A 21,489-nucleotide genomic window follows, 5' to 3' on the forward strand; every position below is an offset into this window, starting at 1 on the left:
GCACAGTTGGATTGCTTAGTGCATACAAGGCAGACTGCCAATAAATCCCAGGATTGTAGGCTACACAGGAAGTTGAAAAATTTCCAAAGGCAGGCAATGGTAAACCAACTTTGTACTATTGCCAAAAACATACACAGATATATCTGCGTAACCAGTAGTTAAGCTTGACCAGAGGAAGTTTTTTTCCCACTGAGCACGGGGATTAGATCTGATGATTAAATGCCACTTCATACTCTACAATTTTCTTCTGAGTATCAATATGACATTTTAAAAGAAACATATTTTCATCTCAGTAAAAATGTATGAGAGCCTGTTTGGTGTAGTGGTTAAAGCCATTAGGCTAGAGCAGGGATGGCAAACCTTTTTTTGCTAGGGTGCACGCATGCAATAGCATGTGTGTGTGTGCCCACGCCCATAATGCAATGCCCTCCCCACACATATGCATGCACAATCCAACGAGACTGCCCCTCACGCATATGCACAGACCTCACTGAAACCCCTGGACTTCGGGTAGGCCTATTGGGCTGTTTTTCGCCCTCCCCAGTCTTCAGGAAATGAAGGATGATGAAAAATGGGCCCAGCAGACCTACCAAAAGTTCGGAAATATTAGGCCATTTTTCACACTCCCCAGGCTTCAGGAGGCTTTCCCGAAGCCTGGGGAGGGTGAAAAATGACCCAACTAGAAGTTAATTTCTGAATTTCTGGTAGGCCCATGGTTTTTTTGCCTTCCCCAGGTTTCAGGAGGTTTTCCCCACCCTCCATACCAAAAATCAGCTGGCCAGCACGCACATGCATGCTAGAGCTGATATATGGCAACGGCTTGGGTGCCCTCAGATATGCCATATGTTTGCCATCATGCAGCTAGAAGCTGGGAGACAGCGAGTCTACTCCTACCATGGGCATAAAGCCAGTTGGGTGATTTTTTGCCAATCCCTCTCTTTTTCTCAGCCCTAGGAGAAGACAATGTCAAACCACATTATGGGCATAGGCACACACCCATACACGACAGTGTGCACATGCACTCTTTTGGCACCTGAGCTGAGAAAGGTTTGTCCTCACTGCTATAGGGTGCATTGTACTGAATTCTCACAGCAAACTCTGAATCAGAAAAAGAAATCCTGCATATCCTGCAAAATAAAGACTATGTGATATTTCTAAATATTAAAGGTAGCAGATAGTACTGTATATTCTATAGATCAATCAGTTATATAAAAGTGAGCTTGGCTTTGGCTTCTATATTTTAGTACAGTAGTACCTCTAGATACGAGCTGCTCCACATGCGAGTATTCCAAGTTACGAGCCGAGACGCGAGCAAAATTTATGTTCTACACCCGAGCTCAAATTCGCGTACGAGCTGAGCTTCCACTAGGTGGCGCAAGAATTCCTTGCTTCCAGTTATCTCGGCGCGAAAAACAAAGTCTAAAGGCATTCGTTCGAGATGCGAGTTGATCGACATACGAACTCGGTTCTGGAACGAATTAGACTCGTATGTCGAGGTACCACTGTACTATAAACATTATGAGGAAAAAATTGTAAAACAAACTTATAATTTTGTATGCCGCCCATCTCCGAGTCTGCGGAGAGGGGTGGCATACAAATCTAATAAATTGTTGTTGTTGTTGTTGTTGTTGTTGTTGTTATTATTATTATTATTATTATTATGAACATGAAATATGAATATACTGCTTAAATTAAAGAACTTTGTGCACTTAGAATTTCCTAATATCTCAACTGTTAAGATTTTGTAAAATAAGATTATTTTAATACAAAACATACAAATCTTTTTATGTGCAAATTGTCTATAGCTTTTTCTTCCAAAAAGTATACTAATGGGCTCTGCATATGTAATTTATAGTATTTCAGATGGTACCCATGCTTACTACTATATAATGTGTCACCTAAGAGAAATGCAGAAACCTTATATTTGGAATTCAGTGTATCAAATCAAATCACACAGGGTCAACTATCCTTATCTTCTGAGTAACGATTTAGAGCAGATTCATTTAGCAATTTTACATCCAGGCAGGAAATATTTCATGGAGCTTAAATCCGCTATTTTAATTGCTTTTTCTCTCTTGTTACTGTATTAATATATAGTATTTCTTTGTCTCATATGTAATATTCTAATATATTTCTTCTTCTTTTACAACATTTTTACAATCAACACATTTCATTGAGAGAAATGTTTGCAAAGAGTTTATATACTCATGGACCAGTTACAAAATTTTCAGGACAGACAATATCTAATTCCTTAACTAACTCTGTGATGATCTACTCTAAAGTTAGTCACACATTTTCAGAAAGTTTCAATTTATATCCTGGCCAATGTTATGAACAACACTTTTAGGTGGCACTTCAAATGACGTTCGGAGCAAGTGTGTCTGGAATTTTCCAGAGATAACAGAAGGTCTCTCCTAAGTATAGAAACACTTGTTTTAATAAGTGTTTATATTATCTTCTCATTACAATGAAATTCACTAAAGATAATTACACTCGTTCACCTTCTTTGAAGTTCCTAGAGCCCTATTAATTCTTAAAGGGCTATCAATTTTTAAATTCTGAAATAAAAAGTATAACATTATTCTTGAGCCCCAATATATTATTGTACAATTGAATGAAACCATACATTTATGAAGTTAAAACAATGCCAAATATTTTGGCTGAATAACTGATAACATCAGAATTTTTTTATAGAACTGTGGCATTCATTAGCACCTTAATCACTTGCCAAACTTGCTCTATGTAGCTAATGAAATGATGTACTGAAAAATTAAATACCTTTTCATGTGTGTATGAAAAGATTCAGCAAATAAGTTACAAATAGTAGAAGCAGTCTTCATCTTTAGTAACGAGACACAAAAAGAAAGAAGAATCTTCCAATGTCAATTAACAATCAATCTGGAATAGCCAGGAAAACATAACTAAATACTAAAGCCAAGTCAAATATAGATCTTATGAAGAGGTCTAGTCTACCGACAAAACAAGCCTTTCACAAGGGAAAGAAGCCATCTTGTCCTATTTATCATCTAGAAAAGTAGTCAACTTCTGACAAGTCCTATACTTGCTGAAAATGTAATTAGTCCATTGAGAAAAATGAAAATGTAGTGAGAAGATTGACCTCTGCAACCTAACACTATAATGATCTTTGATAGGCCACTTTCAAAAATCAGCAGCTTGATAAAAACTGAGGAAAACATATATTTATTGTCTTCATAAAATTCTAAATGATACCGTATATACTCGAGTATAAGCCGACCCGAGTATAAGCCGAGGCACCAATTTTTGCCACAAAAACTGGGAAAACGTATTGACCCGAGTATAAGCCGAGGTTAGAAAATGCAGTGGCTACTGGTAACTTATAAAAATGGAAAACAATAAAATTACATTAATTGAGACATGTTTTAGAATATTTATTTTAAAGAAAACCAGTAAACTAGCTCTGTAAATTTAAAAGAGGGTAAACAAATTAACAATATTAACAATAAATTAAAAAGTAAAAAAAGTAGCTCGATCAGGAACAAAGCTAAAACCTAAGAGTTAAAATCCTTCAAAACTGGATTCCTTCTCATCATTAATTGAATTTACATTATTGTTCTGTTTTTATATATGCTGTGAGCCACCCTGAGTCCTTGGAGAGGGATTGCATACAAATCCAATTAAATAAATAAACAAACAAACAAACAAACAAACAAATAAGTGTATCCAAAGAAGAGCTTCAGCATTAGCTGCTGTGAGGTTATCAGCATAGAAAACCAAATAGATAGATAGATAGATAGATAGATAGATAGATAGATAGATAGATAGATAGATATAGATAGAAAGACAGACAGACAGAAAAATAGATAGATAGATAGATAGATAGATAGATAGAAATAGATAGATAGATAGATAGATATAGATAGATAGAAAGATAGATAGACAGACAGACAGAAAAATAGATAGATAGATAGATAGAAATAGATAGATAGATAGATAGATAGATAGATATAGATAGAAAGATAGATAGACAGACAGACAGATAGAAAAATAGATAGATAGATAGATAGATATAGATAGAAAGATAGATAGACAGACAGACAGATAGAAAAATAGATAGATAGATAGATAGATAGATAGATAGATAGATAGATAGATAGATAGAAATAGATACAGATAGATAGATAGATAGATAGATAGATAGATAAATAGTTAGATAGAAAAATAGATAGATAGAAATAGATACAGATAGATAGATAGATGATAGATAGATAGATAGATAGATAGATAGACAGATAGATATAAAGATAGACAGACAGATAGAAAAATAGATAGATAGATAGATAGAAAGAAATAGATACAGATAGATAGATAGATAGAAAAATAGATAGATAGAAAAATAGATAGATAGAAAGATAGACAGATAGAAAAAGAATTCCTGTCTAGCTCTGCCTCATAACACATTATTAGATCCTATCCAAGCAAGGACAGCAACTACCACAAAATACCATTTTTTAAACAGTTTAAATCCTTTCAAAGGAGGGGGAGGAGAATCTGACAGCAGGGGGCCTTTTTAATCCGACTCACCATTGCAAATGGCTGCCTTCTTTGCTTGAGCTAGGGAGAGGAACTACGGCGTGCCAGAGGGGACAAAAGCTGGTGCCTCCTCGCTCTGGCTCAAGCAATGGCGCCCTCGTGTGGTGACTTTGTCAATGACCCGAATATAAGCCGAGGCTGTGATTTTCAGCCCATTTTTGGGGCTAAAAAACTCGGCTTATACTCGAGTATATACGGTAATCATTGGAATTTGACTCCATGAATAAAAGTTCATGAAAAGATAATTGTGAATATAAGAAAATACAATACATATTTACTTCCAAGAACATTTAAGAGCAGATAAGAACATGCTATCCATACATCTAAAGCTAATTAACTGTACTGCTATTATCCCATGTGTTTTTATTTCTGAACATGAATGTAAATATAAATGTGTTGGCTTTAATGTGTGAATGTTTTCCTATAAATATGCGATGTATATTTTAGAGCAAAAAAAGTTAGTAAACAAAGGTAAAGTGAAAAAGTAAGCTAGCAAATATGATATTAATTAACATTCATTCCTCAATATACTATCTTATTGCCTAAATGTGCATTCATAATAAAGAGAGAATAATATAATAGTGATTTTACAGAGTATTTTCAGTACAAAGTCCCATGGGATTGTGCAGCATATAAGTCAAATAAATTAAATTTAATTAAGTCATACTCATGGGATGGAAAAGTTCCTTCAATTATTTGAGCAAAAGGCAGGACATAAATTGAACAAATGAATTTGTGCATTACTAAATTAATGTGCAAACCACTTGTCAATAAACAGAATAGAATTCAACTGGCGCAAAATGACATCTGTTAAGTAAATCATTGCTTCAAAGGAAAAGACTTAGGTCTCCCTCAAAAATCACTGAAATCAGCTGAACAGTGCCATGAACAAACAATAGTTTTATGATTTATGTTCATCTCCACAGGACTGCTATTAACCATAAGGGAAAAGCCATAGTGTTACAGTTCAGGGATAATGATGATGGTGGTGATGGTGGTGGTGGTGGTGATTTACCTTTATCATGGCCATCCACTCCCAAACTCTTAAATCTGGGCAGTTTACAATACAGCGGTACCTTGACATACGAGTCTAATTCGTTCCAGACCCAAGCTCATATGTCGATCAACTCGCATCTCGAACAAATGCCTTTAGACTTTCTTTTTTCCGCGCCGAGATAACTTCTTGCGCCACCTAGTGGAAGCTCGGCTCGTATACCGAATTTGAGCTCGGGTGTCGAACATAAATTTTGCTCGCGTCTCGGCTCGTAACTTGGAATACTCGCATGTGGAGCAGCTCGTATCTAGAGGTACTACTACTGTATATCAAAATGTGTAACTGAAACAATTAAAAATATAACCACAAAACATTGTAGCCCAAAGAAACAACTATTACAGTCAAAAACAGGTCATGGTCTCCACAAATAGACTAACCCCAAGTCTAGGAACTGAGCCAGATCTTAAGGGATTTTCCAGAACCCTAAGAGAGTGGCACCATCCATACAGGAATGCTATTTCGAGGAAAGAGATGCAATACAAAGGCACTCTTTCTTGGTCCCATGAAAAGACATTTGAATGAACAGACCTTGAGGGTATCCAATCTATCCAACCATACATAGCAAGTGGGTAGAAAGTATTGCAGACAGACAGTCCCATGAATAAACAGGGTGTTATGTCATGAAGGATTTTTATAGGTGATCATCTTTTGTACGGGGTAAGATCCTTAAGAGATGCTGAATTCTATATTCTTAATTGTTTCGGTATATTCCAGTTAAATTGTTCAAAAACACAGCTGAAAAATCATCACAAATGCAACAAATACAATCTTTGGCCTCTAGTCAATAATTGCTGCTAAAATGGAAATAATCCAGCTCCAGAATTATTTATTACTGAACAGTACCTCAATTTGCATTACAGCCTTTTATCTCTCCTTCACATGTCTTTGCCTCTATGTTCATCCAGCACTCAAAACATGTCAAAGAACACAACTAATCTCATTGTTTCCTGGAACAGTTTATCAGGGAAACACTCAACACAGTTCCAAAGTTACAAGTCTCTTAGCACATTTTTTTTTTTGCCGGACATATAACATTTTCGGATGCAAGATGTTAGACATGATGAAAGAGGAATTTGCACTGTAAAAATCTTATTTTATGACTTGAGCTTTCATTCAACAACCCTTCCAAGTTAACTACAGGGCAAAGTAATAGTGTTACTGCTAAAATGCTAAAAATATTGCGTAAACTGGATCTACGTTTATAATTATCAAATTGCTATGGTTAGAGTTTTAGAACTCTGAGAACAAACACAACTTAATTTATATTTTCTGCATGAGTGTTCTGCATGATCAGGAATCTAAACTGTGATCTGCATATTGAGATGCTGACTGCTAGAAAAAAGAATAAGAAGTTTAATAGGACAGAAAGACGAAGGAGAGATAGTTTGTTCTAATGGTTAAGGGACCAACCTAGAAACCAGGAGACTTTTTTGAGTTCTAGTCCCACATTAGGTTTGTAAACTGGTTGGATAACATCTATGCCAGTTGTTCTCTCCCAACCCATGATGTCAGGCTCAAGTGACAAACTTATTGGTTGATTCCTATTGAAACTAATGGATCAACATTTGGTTTATCTGAAAAAAGCAGACCCTGAACTTGTGGGAAAACACATCCAATTTCAAATTCAATCATTAACTCTGAAATAACTCAAGGAAAAGGTCTACTCAGATGGCTATAGTACTCAGAAATAGATTAAATAAGAGCTGGAGAAAGGTTTGGCAACACTTTCTTCCCTGAGCAACTGAGAAAAAAGCTGTCAGGCATAGCAAGGGTGAGACTGAACAATTTGACAGACTCAATCAAACCAATGAGCAGACATATTTAACCCATTCCTGGATGCTATAGAAAAAAGAGAAATGCATTGTGATAAATCATGACGTGCAGAATAGGAAAAGAAAGAATACAGTGTTCCCTCGATTTCCGCTGGGGATGCGTTCCGAGACCGCCCGCGAAAGTCGAATTTCCGCGAAGTAGGGATACGGAAGTAAATACACCATTTTTGGCTATGGACAGTATCACAAGCCTTCCCTTAACACTTTAAACCCCTAAATTACCATTTCCTATTCCCTTAACAACCATTTACTCACCATTATTACTGGTACTCACCCATTGAATAAGACACTTAGTGATCCTGATATTTATAAACATAATAATTTATTAACAATAATCATTTTTTTTGTTATTTATTTGCAAAAATTATTAGTTTGGTGATGACATATGACGTCATTGGGTGGGAAAAACCGTGGTATAGGAAAAAAACCGCGAAGTATTTTTTAATTAATATTTTTTGAAAAACCGTGGTATAGGCTATTCGCGAAGTTCGAACCCACGAAAATCGAGGGAACACTGTACCATGTTCTCATGATATTCTTCAGTAACATGTATATTTAAAAAACTCTCAAGATAATTTGGGAACTTGTAAACAAAGAAAATTAATCTAAAGTTAATGTAAAAAAGCTAAAAAATGATATACACTAATAGAAATAGTTTATTTATTTGTTTGTTTGTTTGTTTATTAGATTTGTATGCCGCCCCTCTCTGAAGACTCATTGCATGTACTATAATGTTTATTTGTTTATTTTTTGCCATTTATAAGCCACTCAACTCCTTCTGGACTCTGGGTGCCGAACAACAATATAAAACAAAGTAAAACCATTTTAAAACCCTTGATACTAAAACATTCATATCCATTCAGCCAGGACAAGATGGAGTCGTTCACCGGCCCCAAGCCTGCTGGCAAAGCCATGTTTTCACGGCCTTTCAAAAGGCCAGGAGGGTGGGGATTGTGCAGATCTCAGGGGGAAGTTGATTCCATAGAGCTAGAGCTGCCACAAAAGAATGCCCTCCCACACTGTCCCGCCAGCTGACATTGTCTAGCCAAAGGAACTTTGACAAGACTAACTCTGAGGGACCTAACCGCTGGGAGGGATGTGGCAGAAGGCTGTCCCGTGCATAATAACAATAGATAGCAATATAAACTACCGGTAAATACAATCTTTAAGCTTATCATGAAATTTAGATTATATAGAAACGTATTTGTATCAAAGTTTTATTTTTACAACATAGAGGCTTTTCAAAGTAGATATTACATATATACTGGAACTATTCCTTAAAACAGAGAGTAAGTCACTTTACACTAAGCCTCTACATTAAGAGAGGCTTGAAACAAGAAGTTTGAAAACATTGGGAGAGTTTATCTTCAATCATATTTAAAATTTAAAGAATTTGAAAGGACCGTTGAACTTACCTGAACGGTCTTCTCGATGCACTGCAAGGAGAGTCCAAGATGGGTAATTCTACAGTCTGATTGGTCGGGACTGAGTTTAATTTAAATATTAGGCAGGCACCGCCCCCTTAGCCCTCCAGTCTAAAGGAAACGAAGGAGCAGTAAAGCTAACAAAATTTATTGAAACATTCAAGGTAACTAGTAAAGAGAAAAAAACACACACAACCTTCCAACAGTAACCCCGGTCCCAGGTTCGGGAGGGTTTGGACTCTCCTTGCAGTGCATCGAGAAGACCGTTCAGGTAAGTTCAACGGTCCTTCTCCAATGCACTTGCAAGGAGAGTCCAAGATGGGATATACCCAAGATATAATCAAAGGGAGGGAGAAGGCTGGACCGGGGGCTCTGAAAAGGAACACACCCGCTGCAACACCCTCCTCCCAAAAGCTGCTTCCGCGGAAGCAAAGGAGTCAATCCGATAATGTCTGACAAATGTGGACGGAGCCGCCCAAGTGGCCACCCTACAAATGTCCTCCAGCGAAGCCTGAGTCCTCCAAGCCGCTGTAGTGGCCGTACTGCGTGTAGAATGTCCAGTTATGCCCTGTGGTACAGGGGAACCCTTAGTCTTTAAGCCTCTGCAATGCACTCACGCAACCAGCGGCTAATGGTCTGAGAAGAGACCTTGGTGCCCAAGGACCTAGTTGCAAAGGACACAAACAAAGCCTCTGATGCCCTGAACTCTTGAGTCCTGCGGATATAAATTTTCAGGGCTCTTCTCACATCGAGCTTATGCCACCTCAGCTCTGAAGGATGAGTCCCATTGGCACAGAAGTCCGGTAGCACTATTTCCTGTGCCCTGTGAAAGGTAGAGTTGATTTTTGGAAGAAAGGCTGGATCAAGTCTTAAGACCAGTCTATCAGGATGAAACCTGCACAGGTCCTCCCTGGTGGAGAACGCTGCAATCTCAGAGACCCTCCTGGCAGATGTGATCGCCACCAAGAAGGCAGTCTTGAGAGTCAACATTCTTAGTGGTACATGGCGAAACGGTTCGAATGGAGGACCAGTTAAAGCGTGTAACACCAAAGACAAATCCCAGGAAGGGAACCAATGTATCGTTGGTGGCCTGATATTGGCGGCCCCTTTCAGGAAGTCCCTGATCCAAGGATGTCTGGTGAGGGGGCGGTAACTGTCTCCTCCTATTATCGTGGATAAGGCGGCCACATGACGGCGCAAGGTGTTTGGTGCTAGTCCTTTTTCTAGGCCTGCCTGCAGAAAGCTTAGAACAATGAGAGGGGAGGCCCTCTGAGGATCCACCTCCCTTTCCTCACAGAACTTACAAAAGGAGGCCCAAGTCGCTTGATAAATCCTCCTTGTCGAAGGCCTGCGAGCAGCCTGAATCATATCAATGACTCTGTCTGGCACACTCTGGCGTTTCAGATGTTCCCGCTCAATCGCCACACGGTCAGCTACCACCACTGGGGCTCTGGATGTGACATCAAGCCCTGGGAGAGGGAGATCCGGTGGTCCGGGATTCTCCAGTGAGGCGACACCGACAGCTGCATTAGGTCCGCAAACCAAATGCGGCGAGGCCAGTATGGGGCCAGCATCAGCACCTCCGCCCTTTGCTCCAGAATCTTTCGCATTACCTTGGGAATGATGGAGATCGGTGGAAATGCGTACAGAAGCCCCTGTGGCCACTGAAGTCGAAGCGCGTTCACCCATTCCGCTCCTGGGGCCGGGAAGCGGGAGAAGAAACGTGGGAGCTGAGAGTTGCTCTGAGTAGCAAACAGGTCTAGGACTGGTCTCCCAAACCTCTGAACAATGTCCAGAAAAACTTCGGGATCCAGCTGCCACTCCCTTGGGTCCAAGGTCTCCCGGCTCAGCCAGTCCGTGCACACATTCTCCACTCCCGAGATGTGCTCTGCCGACAGGGAAGCCAGATTGGCCTCCGCCCACCTGAGCAGGGACTCCGACTCCCTCATCAGTCTCCGAGACCGTGTCCCCCCCTGTCTGTTGATGTGAGACCGGGTGGAGACATTGTCGGTCCGAACGAGGACATGATGACCCCTCACCAAGTCTGCGAAACTGAGGAGGGCCAACGAAACCGCCTTCAACTCCAGAAAATTGATGTTGACATCCCACAAGTCCGATGGTTCCCATAGGCCCTGGGCCATTTGTGAGGAAAGATGAGCTCCCCACCCAGTCAAGCTGGCGTCTGTCGTCACCGTAAGAAGATATCGTTCCAGAAAAAGGGAACCCTTTGCCAGAGCTGGAGAAACCCACCAGTGTAAGGATCTTTGAACCCTCGCATCGAGATGCACCCGTTGGTGAGAGTGGCTGGACTTCTTCCCCTGGAATGGCAAGAGGAACCACTGGAGGGGACGTAAGTGATACCTGGCCCATGGAGTGATATCGATACATGAAACCAGCGTACCGAGTAGCTTGGATAGGAAGGAGAGTTTGGGGTATTGTTGAGATGCCAATTCCCGAACGAGCTCCCTGATGGTGGACTGTCTCTCCTGGGACAGGAAGACAAGGCCCCTCCTGGAATCTATGATGGTTCCCAGGTGAGCAAGACGGGTCGTGGGAGTTAAGTGGCTTTTGTCGAAATTGACCGAAAAGCCATGATCTCGAAGCGTCTGGATCGTTAGGTGCAAGTCCTGATATGCAAGGTCTCTTGTCCTGGACAGAATCACGATGTCGTCCAGATAGGCCATCAGGCGCACCGATTGATGCCTGAGACTGGCCGTGAGGACATCCAGCAGCTTCGTGAATGATCTTGGGGCGGAAGAAAGCCCGAATGGCATGGCCCTGTACTGGAAATGGGCCCCATCCAGACTGAAGCGCAGATACTGTCGGTGAGGTGGAAAAATGGGGACATGGAGGTAGGCCTCCTTTAGGTCTATGGATGTCATATAGTCCCCCTGCCTGATGGCTGCCAGAATAGACTTGAGAGAATGCATTTTGAACCTCCTGTACTTGACATGAAGGTTCAATCTCCGAAGGTTCAGTATGAGATGTACCCCTCCTGATGACTTCGGGACCAGGAAGATTGCTGAGTAGAACCCCATACCCTGTTGGGGTAGAGGGACCTCCTCGATGGCCCCTATCTCAAACAGGTGTGACACCTCTTGGTACAGAAGCCTCTTCCTGTGGATGTCCAAGGGAGTACGACAAGGAAGATAGCGGCAAGGTGGAGGGCGAAGAAACTCGATCCTCAGTCCTTCGGATACCATGGCAGCCACCCAGGGGTCCGAGGAGGTGCTTGTCCAGATGTCCGAAAAATGTATTAGCTTGCCGCCCAAGGGGAAATCCACTGGAAAGTCATTTGGCCTTTCTGAAGCCCCTGTTGGAGCCTCTGAAGGGGCGGCGGCCTTGAAAGGACCTGTTGCGATCAGACTGAGAGGCACTGTCTGATCGAAAGGAACCCTGGCCAAAGGATCCTTGAAAGTAGGGCCTCGACATCTGATTATTGGTCGAGGATGAATCTGACCGAAAGGGCTGTCTCCTCTGATAAGGATTAAAGCGTTTCTCCTGTTTCCTGCTGGATCTAGGCATAACCTTTTTCTTATCTTTATCTTCCACTAGCACATCGTCCAGGACCTCCCCGAAGAGTTTCTTGCCTTTGAAAGGTGAAGAGGCAAGGGCCCATTTGGATTTTACATCGGCCTGCCAATTCCGCAACCAAATGAGCCTTCGGGAAGCCACCGACGACGCCATTGCCCTAGAGGCGAACTTAGCCGCATTAACTGTGGCATCCGCGGAGAATTCCGTGGCCGCCAACAGCTTGTTCAGGTCCTGGCGAAGTCTCCCATCTTGTGGATCGACTCTGGACTGGAACTCTTGTATCCAGAGGATCGTAGCTCTATTAAAAAATGAGGCCGCCGACGCAGCCCTTACGGCCCAAGCCGCCATTTGATGAGCCCTACGAACGACATTGTTCGCTCTTTTGTCCTCAGCCCTTAATCCCTCCTGAGACTCTGAAGGGACAAGGGCATTTGAGACCAAGCTGGTCACCGGCTTGTCCACCGTAGGCAGCTCCAGAAGATCCTCCATAGCCTGGTCAAAGGTATAAAAGCGCTTGTCCAGGTTAGATGGGCCCTGGGCTGTCGCAGGGCTCTCCCATGGGCGCTGAACTGTCTCCAGAAATAGGTGGGAGGATGGCACATTAACAGTCTCCTGTTTGGGGAAGACAAACAGGCCTCCCGTAGGCTGACCCAGCACTGAAGGCGCACCCTGACCTCCCTCTCCAGCCTGGTCAATGGTTGCCTTTGCCTTGTTCAGCAAAACCCTGAAGAGGATGACTTAAACAAACCGGTGTAAAGTGGTTGTTCCGGTGGCTGGTCATCGCCGGACAGCTCATCCTCCGCCTCACTAAACTCATCTCTGGAGAAGGTATCCTCCTCCCTGGACTCCATGATCGATTGAGAGGCAGGAGCCATCCAGGGATCCCTATACCTGGGTGGCACCGGAATCGCTGGCAGCTGCTGTTGCTGTTGCACCGCATTAGCCATCCCTTGGGTGTATGCGCTAGAGATAAGGTCCTGCAGGGCCTGTGGCATACTCTGCCAAGCGTCCTGAGCATTGCGCAACCCCGCAGCCGTTGGAGTGAATGTAGCTGCAGGGGACTGTCCAAAATGTTGAGGAGCAGCAGCCTGAGGAGCCATCAAAGTGCTGGGCCAGGTGGCTTGTCTCCCCAAAACTAAGGCCACTGGTCTAGCTGGAGCAGTTGGCTGGAGGACCCTCTCAGGGGACCAATCCCTCTCAGAGGCCGAGCCTACAACCCCTGGTGTGAACATGGGGGAGGCTGGCGGAGGGATGGCATGGATAGGCTGAGCAGAAGAAGATGCAGGTCCCACTGACCTCTGAGAGGCCTCCAACTGCCTCTCAAGTGCCTTTATGCGCTTTTCAGCCTCTCTGAGAGAGGCCCCTTGAGAAGATTTGGGCTTCTGGGCCCTTTCCTTGGGGGTGCTGGGCCTGGTAACGATGGCCTCTTCCCCGGACTGGGCTGATTGATCTGCCATGGTCAGTATTTACTCACGAAAGGGAGAGTAGAACAGTTAAAGCAGCAACGCCACACCAACGATCGTTAGTGAAGAAAAGCCCTCAAAAACAAGCCTCTGACTGCGCCTGCGCGTTGCCAGGCAGGAGGAACGCTCGGCGCGCCTATCACTTCACCTGAGAGAGGCTCCTCAACAAGCAGTCTTGCTAGGCAGAAAAAATGGCCACCGGGCCATTGCCTTGGCAACCCTGGATACATTTGGGCGCGTTCTGAGCAGCCCGGGGTATCCCTGCCTCCCAAAATGGCCGCCGGGCTGTCGTTATGGCAACGGGCGGAAAGCCAAGCTCTCCCGCCCTCCGACTGCATTTTCAAAGGCCCTGCCACCAGGCCTGCGCCTCAGAGCCCAGAGCCCGGCGCCCGACATCGCTCTTTTGACATTTTATATGCAGCCGACGGCGATCATGTTTCGGCGCCTCTGAGGCTCCCAGCTGATCGGCGGCTCCCACGGCGCGTACCAAGGTAGCGCGGAGCGGCGGGCGGGGGGAGGCGCGGCTAGCGCAAAGTCCCTCACGGAGGCCCCTGCCCGGAATGGACAGGCGGCCCTGTGACCTATTCGCCACGGGAGGGGCGGACCCCCCGAGGCGTCAGTCACCCCTCGGCTACCGGGCGCTACCACGGAAGTAGACAGCCCGGGAGCTCTCTCTGTGTCCCACAAGGGCTTCCAACAATGTGGGGACAAGATAAAAGGAGCAGCAGCTGACAGGGTAAACCCTCTGGAGGTTTGAACCCTGGCTGCCCGAGGAAATCCTTCCCCCCTGCTGCACCTGAAAGACAAAAAGAGAAAGGAAATAAAAAATATTAGTACAAATTTATTAATAAACATTAACATTAACAACAAACATAAGAAGAACAAACTCAAAGTCCCTTTACTGCGACTGAGTTTTTTAGACTGGAGGGCTAAGGGGGCGGTGCCTGCCTAATATTTAAATTAAACTCAGTCCCGACCAATCAGACTGTAGAATTACCCATCTTGGACTCTCCTTGCAAGTGCATTGGAGAATAAACAAATTTAACCTTTTGTTCTACTTTTCTTTATAAAATTTAATTATTGGTTTCCATTGAAGCACTGAATCCCTTAAGGATCCTAAAACCATAGATAACTGGAAGACTGCTAGCACATGTACAGCAGTTCGTACTATTTAATATATAATTGCTCATATTCATATATTGTTAATGTTTGTAAACCCAACTGATTTAAAGCAATGGCCTCTAATTTAATTTAAAAATCCCAATAAAATACTTTCTCACTACTTTCAAATTATGGTTGTTCCACCGTGTATTATTATTATTATTATTTATTAGACTTGTATGCCGCCCCTCTCCGAGGACCCGGAGTGGCTCACAACATGCAATACAAATCAATATGTATACAAATCTAATAGTTAAAACAGTAAGCTAAAAATCCCATTATGTTAAAAAACAGTCAGTCTACTCAATCACATCCACACATAACATTTAATGGTCAGAGAAGAAGGGGGCATGGTCTATCTGCCCCATACCTGGCAACATAGATGGGTCTTAAGGGTCTTTTGAAAGGCAAGGAGGGTGGGGGCAGTGCGAATCTCCAGAGGGAGCTGATTCCAGAGGGCCGTAGCTGCCACAGAGAAGGCTCTTCCCCTGGGCCTCGCCAAATGACACTGTCTGGTTGACGGGACCTGGAGAAGGTCAACTCTGTAGGACCTTATCGGCCGCTGGGATTTATGTGGCAGAAGGTGGTCCCGTAAGTAACCTGGTATAAGCTTCTCATGTGATTTGGGATCAAAATAAAATCATTTACTATTAATGAAATAAATGAAATATGAAATATGCTTAGCAGCTTTCAAAGATCACTATTTACTTACTACCTGTGGAAAAGTTTCCAAAATTTATTCTCTAAATAGGCACAAACATGCAAATATCATTAAAAACTCCCCCATTCTTAAAATATACATTATCATGGTACTATAATTTTTTTAAACATTAAATCTACCACAAAGACTTAAATAAAATTTCCTACCATTAAGTTATATCTACTAAAATTGAATTTCTACATTTGCTTAGTTTGAATACAGCATATTGTGATATATTTCAATATATAAAATCCAATATTTTATTGTGTATTTATAAACAATAAATCCCAATCACTTATAATAATCTATAGTCAAATATATTCCAAAGGCAACAAATTAAATTTGTTCATGGAATCTTATTAAACTTAAATTTAATAAGATTGCATGATGGCAATGTATAATTACCAAGGATAGCCATCATATCATCACCATGTGTGAAGAATTGATATGCAGTGTTGGTTGCTATCATACCTTAACTATATAGCAATTATCTAATGGAAGAAGCAATAGTTCTTCCTATTAAATTGTATACCAAGGGAAAGTCATTCTTTTCAGGTGCCATAATATAGGTAGAAAGACAATCCTATTTATACTACTTCTAATCACTGGATGAATATGACAGTCACACACAACATTTCATATTCTTTCAAATCTGGCCAAGAGTACAGAAGAGTAAAACTTTTAAAGGACAATTAATAGCATTTTCATGTGCTGTATTAACATTCTAAATTTGGCCTTATTTGCTATTATTCAAACAAGAACTTTGGTTGTGTTCCCAGTGAATACTTTCCTTTTTCTAAATTTTTTTTTTTTTAAGGAAAACCATTTTTAACACATGGATGTCATCAAGAGGGCAAAGGAAAAAATGGTATAGAATTAAAAAGCATTTATTTAAAAGTCCAATTGCAAGTAAAGTTTTAAAATCAGTACAGGTTTTGAAAAATGATTACATGCAGTAGTTCATCTTTAGGACAATTTTTAGTTTACATAATTAGCTCTTTCTGAATTCATTAATATCAAAAGCATCTTTCCTACTATATTGTATGTGACAATCATCAGAGCAAATCAAGATTTACAAAATTGCATTATATTCCACTTGTCTTTACTAACCGGCCGTGATAAACTTCAGTTGTCAAAGAAATATTGTTAGTCCTCAATTTATGACAGTTCATTTAATAATGGTTTAAAGGGGGCATGGTCTAATACACATCTTCACACTTATGACCATTGGACTGCCTTTGCAATCATGTGATTGCAATTTGGGCGAAGTGCTTGGTAACTGGCTCAAATTTACAACTGTTTCCAAAATCCTGCAGTCACGTCATTGTGTTTTGCGAACGTCTCAAGCTGGAATATGGCAAGCAGTGTCAATTGAGGAAAATGGATTCAGTTAATAACCAGATATTTGCTTCATCAAGGTAAAAAATTGTTATTAAATCGGGTTCAGTCCCTGGTGATTGTTTTGTGCACAGCCCTCGGAGGGACCTACCAACTCAAAAATCCTTTATTTTATGAAGAAGTCAAACTCTTTATTGATATAAGCACACATAACGAAAAGCAGATTTTATACAATGTCTGGGAAAGATGCCAAACTCGGCCTAATCAGCATTCCTTATATAATAAGTCCATTCATCATTTAAGCATATGAATTTGCTCACCAAAGTCCTGGCCAACAAGCATCCAGCAGAGAATTTCTTTTTGAAGCAGAAATCATGTTTTCAAAGCCTTGTTCAATCATACCCTCCAGTCCTACATCTCTCCCATTGAACAACGTTGAAACTCCACACCCAATTTCCCAAGATCCTTTGCTTTTGTACTGCCTGGAAGTGACATCACACCCCAAAGAGGCTAAGTCTATACACTAACACCTTTTACTATGCAACTCCTCTCACCTTCTCAACAATCTCCTATAGCGAGGGTCTATTCACTGACTTTTCACTCTAATGTCTTCCTCATCCTCTAACTGGGACCACTCCCCCACTATCATATCAGCCCCCTCTAGTGGTTCCTCAGGCTCACTCAGGTCACTTTCTCCCTCACTCTCACTCTCAGCATGAGCTGGCAACCCCCCCCCCCTGGCCCAGGGTATCTAGAGGGGCCTGGCTCATCCTCCTCAGAATCTGACATAACCTGAGGTGGACAAGGAGCACTCACAACAGTGACTTGCTTAATGACTGCATCCCATAGTGGTCAAAAGTCTAGTCCTAATTTTGGTTGTAAATTAAGGACTATCTGTATTAGTAATCTTCTAAAATTAAGGTGCCAATGATTAAATCTGCATTTAATCATCTGAGTTAAATCAATTAAATATAATTCAGTATAAACACTGAAACTTGAAATATAATTTAACATTTTTGATGTTCTAGATTAGAGGTGAAATTCTACTGGTTCGGGCCAGTTCGCCGAACCATTAGTAGCAAATACTCCTGGTTCTCCGAATCATTAGTAAAATGCTTTTAAAAAGTTTTTTTTAAAAAGTTTTCCATGACTGCGTGGCACAACAGATTGTCAGAGTCGAGTAACCTTTTTTAAACTTTTCTAAAAAGCATTTTTACTACCTATTTCCCAGAGCTGGTAGTAAAAAAATTCTTTAAAAAGTCAAAACATAATCAGCTGAGAGTGGGATCATCGGAACCTTTAAAAAAAAAAAAATTTAAAGCATTTTTTAAAAACTACTATCTGGAAACTGTGACTGTGAGGTTTTTGCATTTTGTGTGAGTAGTTATGTGGTTTTTGTTATTTTTGTGCAAAGTGTGATAGTCGGTTTTTAAACTCTCTATCACTCTGTGAGCTTCCTGCTTGTTGTTGCAGGGGCCATTTTATGTGACATCCAGCGGCTTTTGCATTGTGTATGAGTCAGTTGTTTGGCTGAAAGTAGGTTTTTGAGCTCACCTGGTCATATGACCATAACCACCAAACTACGTTCACTTAATGACATGACCACCAAGCCACGCCCACCAAGTCACATCCACAGAACTTGTAGGAAAAATTTTAGATTTCGCCACTGTTCTAGATGTACAATCAGATACAAGGAATAACATTTTATTTAATAAACAATGCTAGTGCATACTGTCAAGATCATGACATTTGTTAAATTGCAACTTTCTAAACATGCATTTGGAGATGTCTGAAATATGTATACATCTGCACACAGTGTACTTCAACATATAGTGAATGTAAAATGCCAACTTGTGTATCAAATGCATAAGGTTGTTTGTAAAATTCTACAAAAAATATAGAAGTCTTCCTCTGTAAATGTGATAATCCAGATAATCAGAAAGAAAGAAAGAAAGAAAGAAGGAAGGAAGGAAGGAAGGAAGGAAGGAAGGAAGGAAAGAAAGAAAGAAAGAAAGAAAGAAAGAAAGAAAGAAAGAAAGAAAGAAAGAAAGAAAGAAAAGAAGCTCTAGTAATAGATTCTTAATCCTCTGGAGAAAGCCCAGATTATTTCCATTTAAGGTCATGTAAGCAGCAACTGCATATTTTTGTCCCTTGAAGCAAATTAAAAAACAAAACACCAAGCATGCTGTATTTAAGTGTGCTAATATTCCAAATCATTCAGCATTTTTCTAATATTTTTCAGGAATTTCCTGTATCTGGTCTAATTTCAGAGAGTATTTCTAAATCTTTCCTCTTTCTCTACAAATATCTTTCACACCCAAACAAAAGTTTACCTAAAATTTGCGAATATTAAATTCAAGGAAGAATGATTCAGATTTATTTTACTTTAGTTAAACAATTCTGTTTGGTGGACCAACTTGCACTAGTACTAATACCACTCTATAAGCCTTCGTAAAACCACACCTAGAATACTGCATCCAGTTTACACTATAAAAAAGAAGTTGAGATTCTAGAAAAGTGCAGAGAAGAGCAACCAGGATGATTAAGGGTTTGGAGACTAAAACATACAAAGAATGCTTGCAGAAATTGGGCATAGCTAGTCTAGTGAAGAGGAGAAACAGGGGAGACATGATAGCATGAAAAGTGACATCAAAATCTATAGTATTGCTTCCTATTGGAATTAAAAGAATTCAAGGATTTCCTGTTAGAAGAAAATTCACCAACAATGACATGCACAGTAAATTATCTTAGGTTTAACTCAAGATTTCTAATATACTGATGCCAAGAGGTAAAAAAATGAAATTTATAGCATAAGAACATATAGTCAACTCATTTGTAACAGAAGTTAACATACCCAATGTACCTACACACTTCCCATAGCTGAGACCCTCCAGATAAGTTGAGAATGTAACTTTCAAAATTCTCATCTACCATACCTTTGGAGTATAAAACGCACCTTTTTCCTCCCTAAAAGAGACTGAAAATTTTGGTGCATCTTATAGTCCGAATGTAGTTTTTTCGAAGCTTTTTTTCCAGCCCTAATGAGGTGATAACAATCGTCCTGGCTTCCTACCCTCTCGGAAAAAGTTTTTTCCCAGCCCTAAGTTTTTGCAGGCTTGTTTTCATTCCTACACCCTCTGAAAAAAAAACATTCAGCCATAATGAGATGCTAACGATCTTCCTGGCTTGCAGCATTTTTCTTTTTATTCCTACTCCCTCCAAAGTAGGTTTTTCCAGCCCTAAATCTTTGCAGGCTTGTTTTCATTCTTACTCCCTCCGAAAAAGGTTTTTTCAGGCCTAACCAGGGGATTAAATAATATGCTGAAGTTGAACAAATTAAGGGTGCTAGCCAGATGAATACCTGGTAGGTAGAATTTTTCTCCCTATTTTCCTCCCCCAAAATTAAGATACATTTTATATTCTGGTGCATCTTATATTCTGAAAAATACAGTAATTTAGGGAGGTATTTATTCAACCACACACTATTTTTACTTACTTGAATTTTAAAAAGTATGCATATCGAATACTCACCTTACATATTTTAAATGAATAAATATATACTAGATGAAACACAGGATACCTTTTCCAATAGCTTGACTAACCTTAGTGAAATATCAATGCCATTTATGTTAAACAAAAGAATACCTAATCTATCTTAAGAAGATTCTTTTTGAAAGGGCAAATACCATTCTCTTAAAATCCTGGGTACTTTCAGAAATGACAGGGAATAATACTTTAAAGACTGCCACTGAAATGCCTATCTCAGCTAAAAGACAGGCCAAAATCACCTGTCACTTAAAGCTATATATCTTACATTGTTGCCACTGTTGCTAATTCACCTGACAATATGATCTCTTGAACTGCTTAAGTAAGAAGTATACATAGTAACAAGACTGCATGTTCATTCAATGTCCAAATTATCTGGACTATAAATCCAAATGCTAATTTAAGCACACAATAAACTGTCATGTCCTTCCCTCACCAATGAACAACAAATGTCCTTTCAGTAGATTTGATTATAAAGCAGTATTGAAATATTTAAAATAATTCAAAAATGAACACTAAAAACTCTTCTTCAGCACATCATTTTAAAAACAGCAGAAAGTTTCATTTCAAGTATCTGTGGTCTACTGTTAACTGAAAAACGGTCTGAATATTAGCTTGTGTTCAGCTATCACATTTGGGTTGCAAAAATCTGGATGACCACTAAAAATTGGAGTTTGGAGTATATCTTTGATGTTATCTAGAAGTCATCCATATTTCTGCAGTCTAAGTATGCTAACCCCTAAGTATATATGAATTGGTTTTTTTAATACACCTAGTAGTTGTATGTGTGTATATACCTAAAGTTAAGTATAATCATTGAAGCTGAATGGAAGGAAATGAACAAGAGCTATCTAAATATTATTAA

At 40.6% G+C, this 21,489-nt stretch overlaps 1 protein-coding gene across 2 annotated transcripts in view; it reads right to left on the reverse strand.

Moving 5' to 3' along the window:
- The window catches only part of CEP85L (centrosomal protein 85 like), a 131,966-nt gene that overhangs the window by 33,327 nt on the left and 77,150 nt on the right, over positions 1-21,489 (reverse strand). The window lies entirely within an intron of this gene.

Source organism: Erythrolamprus reginae, chromosome 1 (assembly GCF_031021105.1).
Source record: "Erythrolamprus reginae isolate rEryReg1 chromosome 1, rEryReg1.hap1, whole genome shotgun sequence".
NCBI classification, from domain to species: Eukaryota; Metazoa; Chordata; class Lepidosauria; order Squamata; family Dipsadidae; genus Erythrolamprus; species Erythrolamprus reginae.